Below are 17,063 nucleotides of genomic sequence, written 5' to 3' on the forward strand. Positions count from 1 at the left end.
ACTCATTTGTAATACGTAATACATTCAAATAGACAGGGACAAATTTTGTCTTTGCCTTACATAAATTCTCATGAATTAATGCTTTTAGGTGATGTACCAACATCAACTGGTCGTTAAATCACATGATGTGCATAATACCAGCTACATCTGAGGCATTATTTACTTCTACTGTTGTATAAAGCTTGCAATCATATGGCCAATTAATATTTGCGAACAACTAGAAAAAAACTGAAGCTGAAAGTCTGAAGCTGAAATCGGAGAGAATATATGGGCACCTTGATCTTGTAATACACTCTTGTTTTTGTCAGATAAAATTTCCATTTTGCTTGGTGCTTGCGGTTGTGTGAGAAACATATTTGTTATTACAGCAACGAATGCATCACACATTGCAGGGTACTGGCATTACTTCCTTTGTTGTTTTGCAGGAGTTTTAAGCCAGAGAACCTCTCAAAGTGTCATAGACCAATCTTGTTTATTGAGCACATACCTAAAAAAAATATTTAGCGTGAAAAATGTCATATAGCCAACTAAACAATGCAGCCTTGTTGTTCCAGAAAACAAACCAGAGCTGTCAGTTACCATGTTTGTGCAAAAACACAGTTTCAAACTGAGCCCATCAATGCTACTTTTGGTTCAGCAGGTTCTTAATGTCCTTTGTTTTCTGACGAGAATTTCTCTAACCTCTCTGATATAATGATTTTCATTCTTCAGCTCTAATGGGTTGAGCTATCACCTGAAAAGAGGGGCTGTTTCAAAACAAGCTGAACCAAACACACACGCATTGGTCTTTGCCTCACACTTTCTCCTCCACGCAGATGCTTTTCCTCCCCTCTCTTGCTGTCATGAATACAGCACATACACGAAGTCTTACAGTAAGCAACCTCATTCTCTCTTTCCCGCTCTCGATCTCTCTCACACACAAGCACCCCCACACACACATTATAAAAACACACATGCACAAACATGGAGGAAGCAGGGCTGTGGAAGAGGAGAAGTGACAGTCGCTTCGTGGCTGCTGGCCTTGTATCCTAGCAGTGCTGGCCTCGAGCTCCTAATGAGGCTGTGGAACGTTCTAGTGTCATACGGATCTGGTTCCCGCACTATGTGCATCAGCTCAGGGTGTGTGTGTTTCTTTCTGAGTGTGTGTGAGAGACAGAAGCAACAAGAGGCTTTGTGAATTTATGTAAAGCCTGTATGTTTTTCTATATAGGCTTCATAGAATAATGATTCTGTCTTACTGCTAACCATGCAAAAAGATATCTTTCAGCAACAAACAGCTGGTCTGTACAGCTTAGTGTTGGCACACCAAAGCTCTCTTTATGTGTACATATGTGTGTGTAATTGATCTCTGCAAAGACTGAGCACAGTGTCTGTATTGTAGCAAACACAAAAGCTGTAAGATCATTGACAGAGACTTTCTGCGGAGTCAATAACACTACCAATCAATGACTCCAATCAATACTTGCAATTCCTTCTTTGTCTGATCACTACTGCATGTACAGCTGATGGACACAGTACAGTGTGCTGCGGTGGAACTCAATTTGTTTGTATTGTATTTGACATTATTACTATTTTTGTCTTGCTTACCAATAATCGCGTACCATGGAGCATGATTAGGGTTAAAGGGGTCAGATTTCCTCGACATGAAAGGTCAATGTTGTTAGTTTACAATGAGAAAAAGTAAAAACTCACCCAGCATCAAGAAGTTATGAGCAGTGCTCTCATCGTTTTTGGTTATTTTAATTTGTCAAAAATCTCAGTTACAGCTGGAGATTATTTGCCTGAGTAAATAATCACATGGCAAGGATGAGACAGAAATGTGAGATAGATTACCTTTATTTGTTGGTATTTGGAGGCATCTTTTGCTTTTATTTGACAGTGATCTGACGAGAAATTAGGTGACAGAGATGGGGGATGACGGACCTGGAATTTGCAATTATATGGTGAGCATCTTAAACCCCTAGGCACCCAGGACACCCCTAGACAAGATTAATTTACAATGACTGGCAGATTGGGAAGATAAGAGCCTGCAGGGAATCCTGAAGTCTGAATCAGCTGAGTTTGGAGAAAAGTTCAGTATAATAATGGCCAAAACTCCAACCAAGGATATGTGAAGATTGATGGACGATGCTCTGAGTGTCCAGAATGACAAAGAAGCTGAGAAATAAATGCAGCCACTTACAGCTGATCAGTGAAAAAATTGAAAAGTAGGACAGTTACTGTATGTGTTAAGTATGCTTGTGATAGTCTACAGACAAGATCTTTTTGCTATGATAAAGATGAGTACTTTTTAAAATATCTTTTACATCAAGTTTTTTTTATCCCCTATAACTGTATTTATATGAATACACAAGCGACAGTGAGACAGATTAGCAGGGATATTCAAAAACTGCATATGTTGACAGATTACAGTGCATCACATTAGTAAAAGGACATGTTGGGAGGAGAATAAGCAACAAAGCAATAAAAAAAAAATAAAACATTCATTCAAACACTCTATCTTTGATGGCTTGGTGATGGCTAACATCTGCCAGCCATGTGGCACAGGTGATGTGCTGGTGGCTGTGGGAAACAAAATGAAATTCATTGCTTTCAAAAACTTCCTTTCATGGGGAAACAAAATGAAATTTGCTTCTATCCCAACTGCCATCAGCATCGCACTGACTGTGTTTGCTGGGTGGAAAAAGCACTTGAGTTGATCCAGTGTGACTCAGTCTTTTGAGAGATTGTTCGAGGAGTCTGATTTTTATTCCATGTTAAATCACTGCAACATACTGGGGCTCGAGCCGATCCCTGAAACGTATATTGCTTGTTATTACCTTCAAATCATTAGTATTCAGTGTGAACTTACAGCCACCAAAGTTGATGAAGAGGACAAAACTCTTTATGCATTGTCTGTTGATCATTAACAGCACTGGAGTCAGTGCTAGTCACTTCAAGTAAAAACTTTGATTACATTCAGTACTGGGTTTACACTGCTCACACTGCAGTAGTGGGTAATCTAGGCTCTGACAAGTGTATCTAGTAGTGTATCTATAGTGGGTTTTTGTTTTGTTTTGTTTTGTTTTTACTGTATATCCACTCTTCACTCCAAACACAAGAGGAACTCGTGAGGATGTACAGACAACCGTGAGATGAGAGCATGTGCATGATAAATGTTAATATGGTATAATCCTCTATTACAAAATGAATGAAGTAGGTATGGAGATTAGAAGTACAAATTAGAGTACACATGAGATGTAATGTGTCTTGCGTGTGAATGTGTGAGTGTGTGTGCAATTACAGAAATGTGGAGACAGTGCACTCGACGTTTGGCTAATGTTTTAGACAAAGATCAGAACAAGACCATTAAAGCATCGTACAGGGAAATGTTGCTGCTGTTTGAGAGTTCATGAAATACCCAAACACGAACATACATATGCACACACTGTCCTCACCAAGATGTCTGTTGAATTTTTCAATCTTTCATTCCTCCATCTTTTCTTCCATCCTTGAGCAATTCATTTTCAATTCCTTTCTTCAATGTTTTTATTTACGTCTTTGGTTTATATCTATTTCTATTGCTGTATCTCTGACTACAATATTTGCGATGGGACTTTCAATGCAGTTTCAAGCCGATGGTTTGCTAACATCTATCTCTCTATCAGTAGGCTATTTGGAACAGACGATACTCAAAAATATGGAGGCTCGAGGAGACACTTATGCCAAGTGAGGCAGTAATTACATTCCATAAATAATGGCTAAAGGCAGAAAATACTTCTGTCATTCCCTCCACAGCTCTGCAGTCCTGCATTTTATGCAATCCTCACTTTAGTTGTAAAAGATAGTAATTTTGTCCAGTCTTTGCAATACTACTGGAAACATTTTCCTCATTAAATAATTCAATTCAGACCCCCGGTGGTGAGCCCATGTCAGAAAGAAATCAAACCTCATCCTCAACAGACTTTCTTCACCCTCAGGAAGGTTTCTCAGGCAGTGCTGTCATGCAGGGGTTGCATTGCCCTCGAAAAAGCTCCACCCGTTGAAATCTTGCCGATTAGACCTAGAATTAAACGTGTTGTTTCGTGTTTTTGTTTAGGAAGGACTACTTGTGTTAGTGAAAAAGAAAAATCATTCAAAGATATTACTTTACTTAATATCTTTTGACTTTTTTTCTTGTGTAATTTAAAAAAAAAATCTCACAGGCTCTTTCCACGAGATTACATTGGTGGTGAATCACAACGTAACCTCTCAACCTCCTACTGTAATGCACACTGCACTGCAGATGGACCCTCCATAGGGAATTTATATCACACCCTACATAAATTAATTTGAAAGTGAAATAAGCAGAGTAGCTATCTGCATCAATTAGGTGAATATTATGCATGAGTTTCATGGGGCAGGCTGCCTTGCATTGCTCATTCAGTGGGGAAGCCACTGGTGAATTTTGCACTGCTACTGTGCACAGCACTGCACTGCACAGTGTCTTCACTGTTTAGTTTATAACAAGTTTAGAGTAATATTTGTAAACGTTTGTAATTATGATCACTTTAAAATTACTTTAATGTCATGTTTTCCTCAAGTAATGCTTTGTTTGCATGAAAAAACACAAACTGTTTTTACCCGAGACAATAGTGGGTTCATGAGAAAAACCTTCATAGTGACAAATAATAAATTAAATTTCATATTTTTTACAGTAGAATTTTTTTTTAAACATTGCTAAGGGCCAAATGTGATCTAAGTTATCACAAGACAGTCACAGCCGATTCCTCCTGCTCTTTTACTTACAGTAATGGGGCGGAAAGGTAGAAGTTTGACTGAGTGAAATAGCATGGCTATATTCAAATGTTATTTTGAATTGACTAAAGGCTTGAGCTGCTCTGGATCATTAAGATGTATGTTCTTAAGGAGAGAGAAGGAAGGAGGGAGGAGAAAGAGTAGAAGACAAAGAGTCTGTGGTCTTTGAATGTCTTGAAATGTATTGGGAGTAGTAGTTGTCTCCAGCTTGTGAATATAAGATAGAATACTGCAGTTATGAAACTACAGATACAGTAGGCAGTATGTACAGTATGTGTGAAAAACCATGCTTGTTCTTTCTTTGTGGAAGGGCCTGCGGGCCTAGCACTGAATCTCGCTCCTTCTTTTTCAAGACTACATAATATGCACACACATGCACATTCACAATGTACATGTACACATATAAATGTAAGCAAGTAAATTCCTGGAGGAATCCACATAATTCTGCACAAATGCCGACAAAGAAGGTATTTCAGTGTTCACAGAACTTAAAAAGGAGATAAGCAAGAGGAAATAGAAATAGAAAGTGAACTTGAAGAAATGATAGTAATTTTAGATATGGAACTTGGGTTACATAATCAAAAGTCAGACAAGGATAAAACTCAGTTGTATCGAGAGATCCTCAGACCATTATTTTCACACATTGTTTTGTGTGGAGGTTTTACAGTCATGGTGCCCCAGAAAGCCAAGAGTCTGACATTGGACAAATACAAAACCTTTGGAAAGTGTTTCTATGTGACATCCTGCTGCACATGCAGCATTTGTTGGTAACTAGTTTTCTGTTCTGTAATGTGCTTTTGGTCAACTTTCAGCACATGTAGTATACAACAAAGCTCAACCTGTGTAAATATAGCTTCTATAAACTGATATCCAGGTTTTTCTTTGAAGGATTGGAGCTTCAGCTATAGACCAAAATTGAGGGGTTCCATTTACCTGTGATGGTTTAAGTGGGTAAAACAGGAGACACTCTAACAAGTGGTCAGGTGTTTTCTTCCACAGCTCCAGGGAGCAAATGCAAACCCACAATTTATTGGAACAGTTTATTTAAGTACAGATATCTGTGTTGATCTATATATCGGTGTAGACCAGCAAATTATCAGATTTTTCTCCTATGTATTGTACTTACCTTTATTATTTGATACTCTTTGTTTTTCCCATTATTAGTCCTTTTCTCTCTTTTTTTCTCTACTATCTGTGTACTTCACCGCCCTGAGTTTGAGGTGTGCCATGCATCCCCTCTAATTGGGTTGGAAATAATCATGTTACACTGCTGAATGGCTGAACTGCATCAAAAGATAGTGCCATGTTCCAGCCCGTATTCTACATACACGCACACAGAAACACACACCCCTGCAGCCCAGGGGTCACAAAGTCTGACTGTGATCGGGGAGGGTTAGTGATTGTCCATACCGATAAATCATAAAACCATGTCTTTCCTATGGTCTATATTTGTCTATGCTTTTCTTGGAAGGGTGTGAATTATTGACTAAATTGGATAGGATGGTCAATTAACCCATCCAATTTTGTCAATAATAATTCAGTGGATTTAATTATGGACAGTTAACTGTAGTAGAAACCTCAAATCTTGCGTAAAGCCTAGGAGTCATACTCATTTTAGCACACATACACACACACACACGGACAGCAAGAGATATAATTGCAGACACTCTCGCTGTCCTCATCCTAACCTCCCTTTCCCTCGGTGCTCCCAAACTCTCTCATAGGACTGCAGATAATTCCCTCATCAGCATCCAACCTCATTCACTTTTAACAGACACAACTGATCCCTCATCAGCAGTAATGCTCAGTGGCAAAGGAAAAATGGAAAAAACAGATAGAGAGAAAAAAAGAAGAATGAAGAGTATAATGAATTTTATAGACTAGGGATCTTGAGGAATTTTAACACAAGCTTTAATTGAAGTATTGCCACAAACAACACTAAAAAGTGTGTGGACGTTCATATGATATATATATATATATATTCTTTTTTAATCAACAAAGGGTGTTATAGGGGTTACAATAGTTAAGAAAAGAGGGGAGAGCATTATATAAGATGGTAAAGGAAAGGAAGAAGTGAATGGGAAAGACAGATAAGGTGAACGTGAGAAGGCCTGGACAATACACACAACAACTTACAAAAGCTAGATGTTGTTGGCATTGCGTCAGATGTTGTCCTGTCAAGTTGGACTTGTCTTGCAGTGGGATGCGAAAGAAGTGAGAAAATATGGGGGAAGGAAAAGGAACAGTCAGTGAAAAGATGTGAGAAGTGAGAAAAAGAGCAGTAGAACTGAGAGGAAGAACAGAAAGGAGGAAAAGAGCGAAGGAAACAAGATGTAGGCCAAGATGGGGGACAAGGAGGACAAAATGGTTCGCAAGAATGAGGGGAAATGGAGGAAAGAAAAGAAGAAGAAATGTTTTATAGTAACATAAACTTCTGCTTTTTGTTCAGATATGGGCCAGCCAGCAAACAAAGTCTAAAACTAATTTTATTCTCCACTGGCTTTTAACTTTTCACCCTTCTGTGATTAATATTAAATGCCCATGCAGGAAAAAAAGTTTGTAACTGAAAAGATGAGAGACCATTTTCAGCTATTCTGTGTCGGACATAATTAATCTCTATCTTTTTCCCTCCCCCTTCCATTTCCATTTGCCTCTCTCCTCTCTTTAATTTTCAACTTTGTTCTCCACCCCCCTCCCCCTCAATCACCGTCTCCATATCCAGGCGTCGCGCCCTGTGGGGGTGGGGTTCTGTGATGGTAACCATGGTCCCCGGCAGCCGCTATGTCTGCAGCGCTCACACAAGAGAGGAAGACTCCACGAACGACCGTGAGGAGCGAATTTTAGCCGTGCTGGGCATCATCGGAACCATCCTCAATCTATTAGTGGTTATATTTGTCTACATCTACACCTCCGTCACCTAAGGGTTTTCTTGGACAAGAGACGTTGGCAGTGTCCCCAACTTCTCTCCACACTACACCCACCCTCCTCTTTAAGTATTCATATACTTCGAGGGTTTGATTATGAAGAGTAAACACTGAGATGTGATGATCATTGGCAGTGTGTTCAGCTGGATAGTAGCCATATATTTATCTACACCTGCACCACTGCTTATCCCTTATGACAGCTTTGCTCCGTTACCTAAAGACTGCTGCCCATCACAGAATAGGAGCTACAGGTGGAATCATCTGCACGTCCATTCACTTTTAAAGTCTTCCTTGAGATTTTTTAAAACAATTTCACGTATCCACGTCAAATGACCGCTGACAGTCTGTCCAGTCTGGTAATGTGTCCGTAATCATACTGATCGATGATGGTGGAATAATGTTTCTGTGACTGCTTACACAGCTGCGGTGGACCTCTTCTGTGTCTTTGATTTGATGGTGCTCATATTTGACTGTGCTGCATCTGACCTTTTGTCTCATAACTCTGTGAAAGTCTATGGCTTCAGTTGCTTTTTTTCAACTATCTTGCTCCTCTATGAGTTTTAAGACATTGTCACTGACAGTTAAATTTATCAAAATAGTCTGACAAACACAACACTTTGATTTAACTTGACCAAATCAGTAGATGGGGAGGGGTGAGACACTGCTAAAATTATACAAGGGACCAAAATCGCCATTTGAGTTATCAACAGAGGGACCCTTAGGGCTATCTGCTCCCGGGCACTGTTAAATCTACTTGAGCGGAGCATCAGCACAGATGTACAGGTGATCACTCGTTACTGAAGATCTTCATGTAGTTAGTAGGGTCACTGAAAAAGTTTTACATGGACCTAATGAGTCCATACCTGAGTACACCAGAGGAGAGATTCCTGGCTGTGTTAGGAGTCATTGGCATTGTACTCAACCTCCTGCTGCTTGTTTTCGTCTACATATACACCTCCATCTGATGTGTGCACCTCAACGCAGTATCGGTTATGAGATGACTTGCCACACCTTCAGTAACTGCAGCTCTACCTAACAGACGGGGGCTTCCATTGATCATATTGTGCAGCAGAGCATGTTCTTCAACCACACATGTATATATTGTACCTAAGAACACCCTGATTCATAGCTTATTTGGGATTACATGTTATCTTAGGCCGGTTTCTGTGCGAAACAATATAGTGATATTCTTATAATAGTGGGGAACTTGATGAATGGAAGGTGATGAGAGAATTTAAATGCAAAAGCAGTGAGCTGTTTACAGACTGGTTTATAATAGAAATACACTTCACAAAATACACTTTTTTTTTCTCAGTTAGTGTTTTTGTAGATGAAGTACTCGCTCATCTCATGATGTATATGTGCATCATGAGATGTTTACTTAACCGTATATTGCTATAATCAAATACTCTTTATCATGCTTTGACTAAAACAACTGATGTAAAACAAATGCCATCTCTGTAGTTCTACATGCTTAATCACCCAGACATGAAAGTGGATGGTGTTGAAGTTTCAGTCTGTGCAGCAACTCTGCACATTAGCAAAGATCCCTCTGTGGACAGTTGGTACCACAGCATAACGCTGTATATTCTGGTGTCATGTTTCTGTGATTGGATATGTAATCCAGGCAAAGGGCAGCATCAGAGAGGGCAAAGTGTCGACCTGAGACAGTGTCACACAAATCAAGACACAGCACTTTTGCAGTGCAACACAAAGGAATTCAATAGTAACAAAGAAATCAGGGAGAACCAGTGTGGATTGTCTGAAAAAAGAGGACATAAAACCTCTGCACAAGGCCTCACCATCTGTCTTGAAACTCATGAAGGCACACAAATCTCCCTGGGACTGGGTTACAACATTTCCGCTGGAGCTGCATGTCACTATGGATATGATTTTAGGTTCAAACACTGTGCCTCTAATGGAGGAGCAAACCTAAATGTAGTTGACAAGCGAGCAGGAAGGACTGGCCTGAATCTACACTTCATCCTTGTCATTCTCTTCTCCACCAACAAGCTTACGCCAGAAAAGACATAGTACTGAGAGGACCCACATGAGTCTCTGCTGTCATTTCACATAGCACAATACTTTTATATATATAATGCACCCATACCTGTGAAAAGGACTTCATTTCATACACCATCAGTCAGAGGTTCTGGGAAAGGCACAACAAAAAGGACCAGAGGAACAGTTTGTTTTCCAAAAATGAATGACCAGCACCTCTGACTGCTCACTTAACCTAATGCAATTTTACATGTTGGCTTCTGTGAACAAGTGCTGAGATTTTGATAATCATTGCATAATAAGATTCCTTGTTACATTGTGTATATATGCTCTTAGTTTTATTATCAGTTTATCATTGAGTGTTTCATTTGGACAAGCTTGCAAGCAAATCTGAAAGCCCCAATGGCCACATTGGAAAATGTTTGGGATGAACCTCAAATATTTACGGTTCCACTGGCCACAGTCTATTTTCTACTAAGTGCAAGTGTAGAAGGTGCAGATAAGTATTTCCATGGCAATATCTACAGAATGCTGGATGAACAAGTGACCACAATTTCCATGCTGGATTAATTAGCTCTTATTACGAAAAGGGTACATTTTTCAGTTACTTGGACCTACTGGACTTGTTGTAGTTTTGTGGCTTTCCTGTGCAATGAGGAATTATCAGCAATATTACAGTGTGTTCACTTTAAGTTTTACCTCCAAAACAGACTGGGAGCTAATCTGGCTAAACTGGAGGGTTGTTTACAACCTGTACAGGTATATCTGACAGGTGTCCCTTGGAGCAATGTAGCTGTGTTCTGAGATGCCAGCACTTACAGTGTTATCGTAACTGCAGGAAGCAGTGGCTCCAGCCCCGATAATAAAACCCAGATTGTTGCAAACCGTATAATTCCTTAAGCCCCACAATCAAGTTTCAACTGTCAAACAGCTCTTTAAAGAACTGAAAGCCAAAAGGTCTTCACTTTCCAAAAATGTCCTCGCTTACATCTAAAACTCCTACTGGTCTTCACAAAGATAGAAATACAAATGCACACACACACACACACACACACACACACACACACATACATTCTAGCTACTTGCATCTCTCTTCAAAGGTTTAATTTTACACCATCTTTCAGCACACATCAGGAGAGTCTACAGTTAGCATGCTGAGATTGATGTGACTTGCACATTTACTTCCTGTCACATGTAATAAGTGCACAGTGGCGTTTGTTGAGCTAAACCCATGGTAAGCGTGCACCAAAGCAAAGCATGAGCCACCTCCGGTTGGTTTGACATCAGCTGTCAGAATGTGACAGTCAAAGCATACTTTCAACTTTCGGTCCACTTTGTGTTGCCTCTAAACGGTCACTTGATGTTAGCAAACAAACAGAATGAACAGGCATGCTCAGCATTTTAGCTCAGGTTTACTTAGATACTGGCAAAGGTTTCATGGTACCACTGTCTAATAAGGCACCCTTTATAAAAGGTTTATAAGTTGTAACTAATAGCTTTATTAAGGTTACTAAATAATTAATTAATGCTTTATAGATCAGTTAGAACCCATTAATGAGAACAACTTTTGGGTTGCACTTTTGTTTATCTCTATGTAATAAGGCAGTTTTATAAAGGATTCATGAGTTGTCACTAATGGTTTTAGTATTGGTTAATAAACCCTTTGCTATCCTTTACTAATGCTGACACCCATGAGCATTATTTAAGTGATTACCAACATTTATAACTGTATTATTACCAAAAAGAAAGAATAACTGCAAGCTAAAGGGATTTCACACAAACCGGCAATCATAAATAAGAAAACAATGATCTCTTCTATTTCATGCATACAGCATTTGTAAATGATTTATTAACTGTTGTTAAAGCAATTGGTTATTACTTATAAACCCTTTTTAAAGGGTGCCTTACATGAATATGATACGAGTTTGTGGGTTTTCAAAGGCCAACGATAAACCTAATATTTTTAGCTGAAAGACATTTATTTTGTGCCAATATTAAATCTTTTTAATATTTTAAATGTTCCTGCCAAAATATTTAAATGTTAATATATATTACAAACTCTATAAGGCAGAGTGAAGAATATGTTTAAAAAATAAAATTAGCAAAGAAATAAAATTAAAAAAAACAATGGTTATTTATAGACTTTCTGTAGCCTTGGTCAGGGAGAAACCTTCATCATGTCAGCAGTCACAGTATTGACTGATCTAAGATTAAAGTTCATTAAGTTGTCTTACTGTGTATTCTGCATGCACTTAATTTTTTTGGTTGACACCAGTTAACGTGACAGGCCCACTTCCAAGCAGACCAAGGAGAGGAGAGAGCCCACAGGGTGAGTCCTGGACATCTGCTTTCCCATTGTACACCCACTATACACTACACACTAAACACAGACACACACACACATACACACACACACACACACAACACAGACTTTTCTTAACAATGCAACGCAAATATCTCACCCAGCGTCAAAAATACAAAGCTTTAGATTGTTTGTCATTTATTTAATGCCTATTAATTTGTTTTTTATTTTTTATTTTACAGTGTGAATAAGCTAATATGTGCAGAAACCCGATGTTATGGAAATAGTCTTTAATGCCAGAGAATAAACAGGTGCATCAGAGTACACGTTGGACCCCTAACCAATGCCCCAGGCATGGATTGTTAACACAGAACACTGAAAACAAAAGAGCAATGTTCAAAGACAAGACAGGCAAATGTTCATTCTGAGACTGGATTCAAAAATGTTCATCCTAATTCTGAGCCAGCCAGCGACTGCGAGACAGATTCTCATGTTTTTTTCATGATTCATGAGCTGAATTGATTTTTAGCCTGAGTGGGCACATTGGACACACACTGTCACTTTTCATTAAACAGCCAGTTACTTCCTGAGAAGGCAGGACCAGTGATTCAAGCAACTGCCAGGTGTCAGAGAGAACCAGAAATGATCCATTCACCAGAGGTTTGTGTGACATGCTAATTATTTACTGACTAACATTCCAGCACAGTAGCTGCTACAGTACTAATCAAGCAAACTGTAGATTTGAAATGGGAGGTGTCCAGCATGACTCCCCTACCCATTATGTTTACTTCTATCAGCAAGTGATGAAGTCATATTGTCAAATGAGCGATATGATATCCTCTAGCACTGTGTAAGAGCATTATGTCCATTTTTGATGAAGCTGATAAAGAAACAGTTTGTAACAATCCCTGAGATTAACCATTGAACAAATGCTGTGAGATCTGGTGTACTTTCATGTAATGTTTATATATAATGTATAGTTATAGTAATGCCAATAAAAATGAAAAACAGCACTTTCAGTGTTTCACTGTTTGTTCATAAAAATGGCAAAATTGTACTCCTATATAATCAGTTTTGTCAAAAACTTAAACCGTTGGTATTACAGTCTCAAATCCTATGTAGCCCACTGCCTGGACTTGATATTATTTTGTAATATCTCTCCAACTACACAGATATATACGACCCACAGGAAAACCAGAGATTAAATGAGGCGGCACCACACATTTTGCGAGCAGAAAGCGGCTCTCTGTGGGTTCACTGTCACTGAGAATTTTCATGAAAATTGAGCTAAAAGTTTGGGAAAGGCCAATTCCTCCTGAATCCATTGTAGTTAGTTGTAATCCTGACCAGGCTGGGATGAGGTCAGGAGAACTGGATGACAATCCCAACAAAATCTGACTCAAAAAACATCCGAAACTTCTCTTGTTGGGATTCTAATTTTAACATTACTTTCACATGTCAAAATAAGTGTTCATATAAAATATGAGACTGATTTTGAGGCATTTGCTAACCGGTGTGTTTTGCACATCTTTTTTGTGCACTGCATTTGAATAACAAATGAATGCATCATAATTTAGATCCACCTGCCATTATCTGCATATCATTAGGTATACTTACAACATTTGTCATGGATTACATGTAATGTGTAGAAAATGCGTAGATTTCTAGAACATACTTCCCATTTTCATTTTCATACTTGTATCACTGGGGATTTTAATCGGGCTACCCTGACTCATGCCTTAAAACATATCGTGGAGCCTGAAAGTAAGTTCTTTCAGCTGACAAGATAGTGAAGCCGTGTGCTCATCCTAACTCCTCCAAATTCTGTTTTCTTATTTAGGGAGAATCACTGAAAGTATTTGGAATAACTAAATTAAGGACTAAAAATTTAATCTAGCTGTGTATTCACAGCTTCACTTTTTATCAGCCGAGATTCAACTTGAGTGCTTGGTGCTGTCGCTGCCTGTAGCTCCTCTGAGGGTTTTTCCTTGTGTTTATTCTCCTGGGTTGTCAGTGGGAAGCATCCTAATTCTGCGTTGTCTTAAATGCACTAGCCGCACGAAAACAAGGTTATCACCCAAAAGAGCCGAGCTCCTTTTAAAGTAGTATAGTTACTTTTGCAGACCTGTGCTGTTGGGCGCAGCCATGTTCAGCCAGCCAGATAAACTAACAATGTGTCCTCAGGCACCCCGTGAGACAGCCACTGACCTGGCTAATGTGGGTGGCAGCCCCATGCACACACACACACACACATACAGTATATACACACAAAGACTCATACACACCAGCCTATAGTGTCCAGCATACTGTAGATCTGACTACCACTCATATGTATGATTTAATAATCTAGTGTCGCTTTCCTCCCTCCCCGTTCTCCCTTACCCCCTGCACTCTCTGTCCTGCAAACATTTATGTTCTCTCCTCTGTGCCTTGGTCCATTGTTTGCTATGTTCCTATTTTAGTGTTTAGTTAGTTTGCCAGCTCAAGCATGAACCCCATCCCTGGCTCTGGGCCTCAAGCCACTGTCAGTGGAACAAGGAAAGATGTTTTATGTAAACAGTAATATAATGTCCTACTTGCCTGTTGAGTGTAACAATTCCCTCCGAAGTTCACCCAGCCTTGAAGGAAAATACACACTGAGTCACATCGTTTTTTGCTCATGCTACTTCGGATGCACCTAGATCTCTGTTTAATGCACAAGCTAGAGTGTGTCTGGAAAGATCTGAGTCATTTACATCACATTCCCACTGGCAGAAATCGGAAACTAGTCTCATGACAATATATCACTAACCTTACAATAAGAACACAGTAAACAGGACACAGATTACAGTAAGTAGCATCATTGTTGACTGATATGTCAATTTATACAAATCAAGTAAAAAATCCTTAATATTCTTGTCCAGGAAGACGTAAAGGCTCAAATCTTGTTATTGAATGTTGACCGCCATTCAGATATTTATACCCATATCAACATTTAAATATATCGTGCTTATGTAAATAGAACAAAGAATGATATATTTCGTAGTAAGACTTCCTGAGTAATGACAATTAAAACAGTAATTGATAGTTAAAATGCAATTGTATATGCTACTAAAAAGCAGAGATCTACTCAGTAAAATACTTTCAAAAATGTAAAGTACTATCAGAAATCATATTGCTCGGGTTTTTTCCTTTACAAAAATCGATGGGTTTGCAACTTTACATTTACAGGCCATCAGTATTAAGTCGTTGATACTGCTATTTGACAGTCAACATGTTGATAGTACCATTTAGTTTCCTTTAGAGAAGAGGATGAGATTATTCAACTGCATGTTTCCATTTTCTGTTATTTTAGCTTAATTTCATTATAATCGGGAGTGATTGGAAGGATAGGAGGATGTGCAATAATCATCATCATTGACGTGGTGCTGTTTTTCCTTGTCATTGATTACATTGATGTTTCAGTCGTAATGGTGTTTCATTGTTTGCCCTCATTCCAAATTACTTATCACTCAAGAAGCCCTCAAAGCCTGGAGCTCAGTCAGCACGGCTGGGACTGAGAGATACACAGACAGACACACACACAAAATGGAAAGAGAAACAATAGATATTAGGGGGATTGGCTCAAAAGCTGGTCCCTCAAATGAAGATCGCTGTTTCTCATGTCCCGGTGAGAAACAGTGTAATCCAAAAGTCCTGCAATATATCCGACCTTCATTAAGGTTATGATGTTTAGTTTTGTTGAAAGTGATTTAGAGCGGTGTTTTGGAGGATGCAACAGTATCTTCAGAGATTTGTCATCATTTGGTAGCATGCGCTTTAAAGCAGAGGATGTGAATCTAACTTGTGTTACAAATGATTACTGAGAGTAGGATTTATAATTTAACCCTCTTATTTCAGTTTGGGGTAGCAGTAATCAGACAATATCCCTTGTGGCTTTGAATGAGCATTTTTTTCCTGGACCTAAAGCATATGTTTTCTAAATAATTTACAGGCTAATTAAGTCATGTTATTATTTGCATGGACTAAACCCGTGGTATGAGATGACGAATGAAGGAGATTCATTACGACCATAACTATCACTTCACCTCTGCCCCGCAGCGTTGCCTATAATGAAGCCTCAGTGGATCTCCATTATCAAGGCTGTCCAATGGCAAACTCTCTGCTTCTCTGTCTGCTTTAAAAATGATGGATGTGAATTAGCACTGCACTGCGTGGGTGTGTATCTGTTCATTTTAGATTCATATTTTTAAGATGAACAATGAACAGTGATGTAATATGAAAACTAATTCCCTAAAGTAAATTGGAGTAGTCTGACATGACAGTGTCTGCTAGTTTTAAGTACGATCAAATTTTTCTTTATCTCCGTAAAGAGATTTCACATTGTCTCCTCGCAGACACCTTCAGATACAAGGGGGCAAATCTTCACTTCAAGACACAGCAATAATCAGAATGCGCACACACGCGCACACACACACACACACACACACACACACACACACACACACACACACACACACACACACACACACAGATATAAGAGGGCGCTAGTGACGTCACCACAAAGTACATGAGGCCTCTTCACTCCCTCAGTAACATTACCCACTGGACACACACAGATGCAGCTACGAACCAACTATGTGTGACCTGACACAGAAATAGTTACTGGGCAGCTGAGCAGCTTCTTGGCCTTGTGGGACAATGTGTGCCTTCAGACACACAGCTGAACAAAACAGCATCTCTTTATTCTCTCATTTATTACAGACCTGTGGTTCTCTGGAGCCCTGAGAGAAGAGGATAAAGAAGACTTAAAACTCTTGAGTGTTAGCAGTGGTGCCTGAAAATTGTCATCCCTGTGAATATTTGGATATATTTGTTTTGGGACTGGACAGGATTAAGGTTGAAGTAGTTTTTGACTTCGCTTTGAGCCAGTTGGAGGAGTGAGAGATGGAGCCCACCACGGCAACAGAACTGAGAGGAAAAAGAAACAGCAGGGAGGTAAATTAAAAAAAAATAAAAAAAATTCTTTAGCTCATCAGAGCAAAGATCAATTTTTAATTTACTGATTTACTGTATCACTT

This window comes from Xiphias gladius, chromosome 7 (assembly GCF_016859285.1).
Source record: "Xiphias gladius isolate SHS-SW01 ecotype Sanya breed wild chromosome 7, ASM1685928v1, whole genome shotgun sequence".
In the NCBI taxonomy this organism is placed as follows: Eukaryota; Metazoa; Chordata; class Actinopteri; order Istiophoriformes; family Xiphiidae; genus Xiphias; species Xiphias gladius.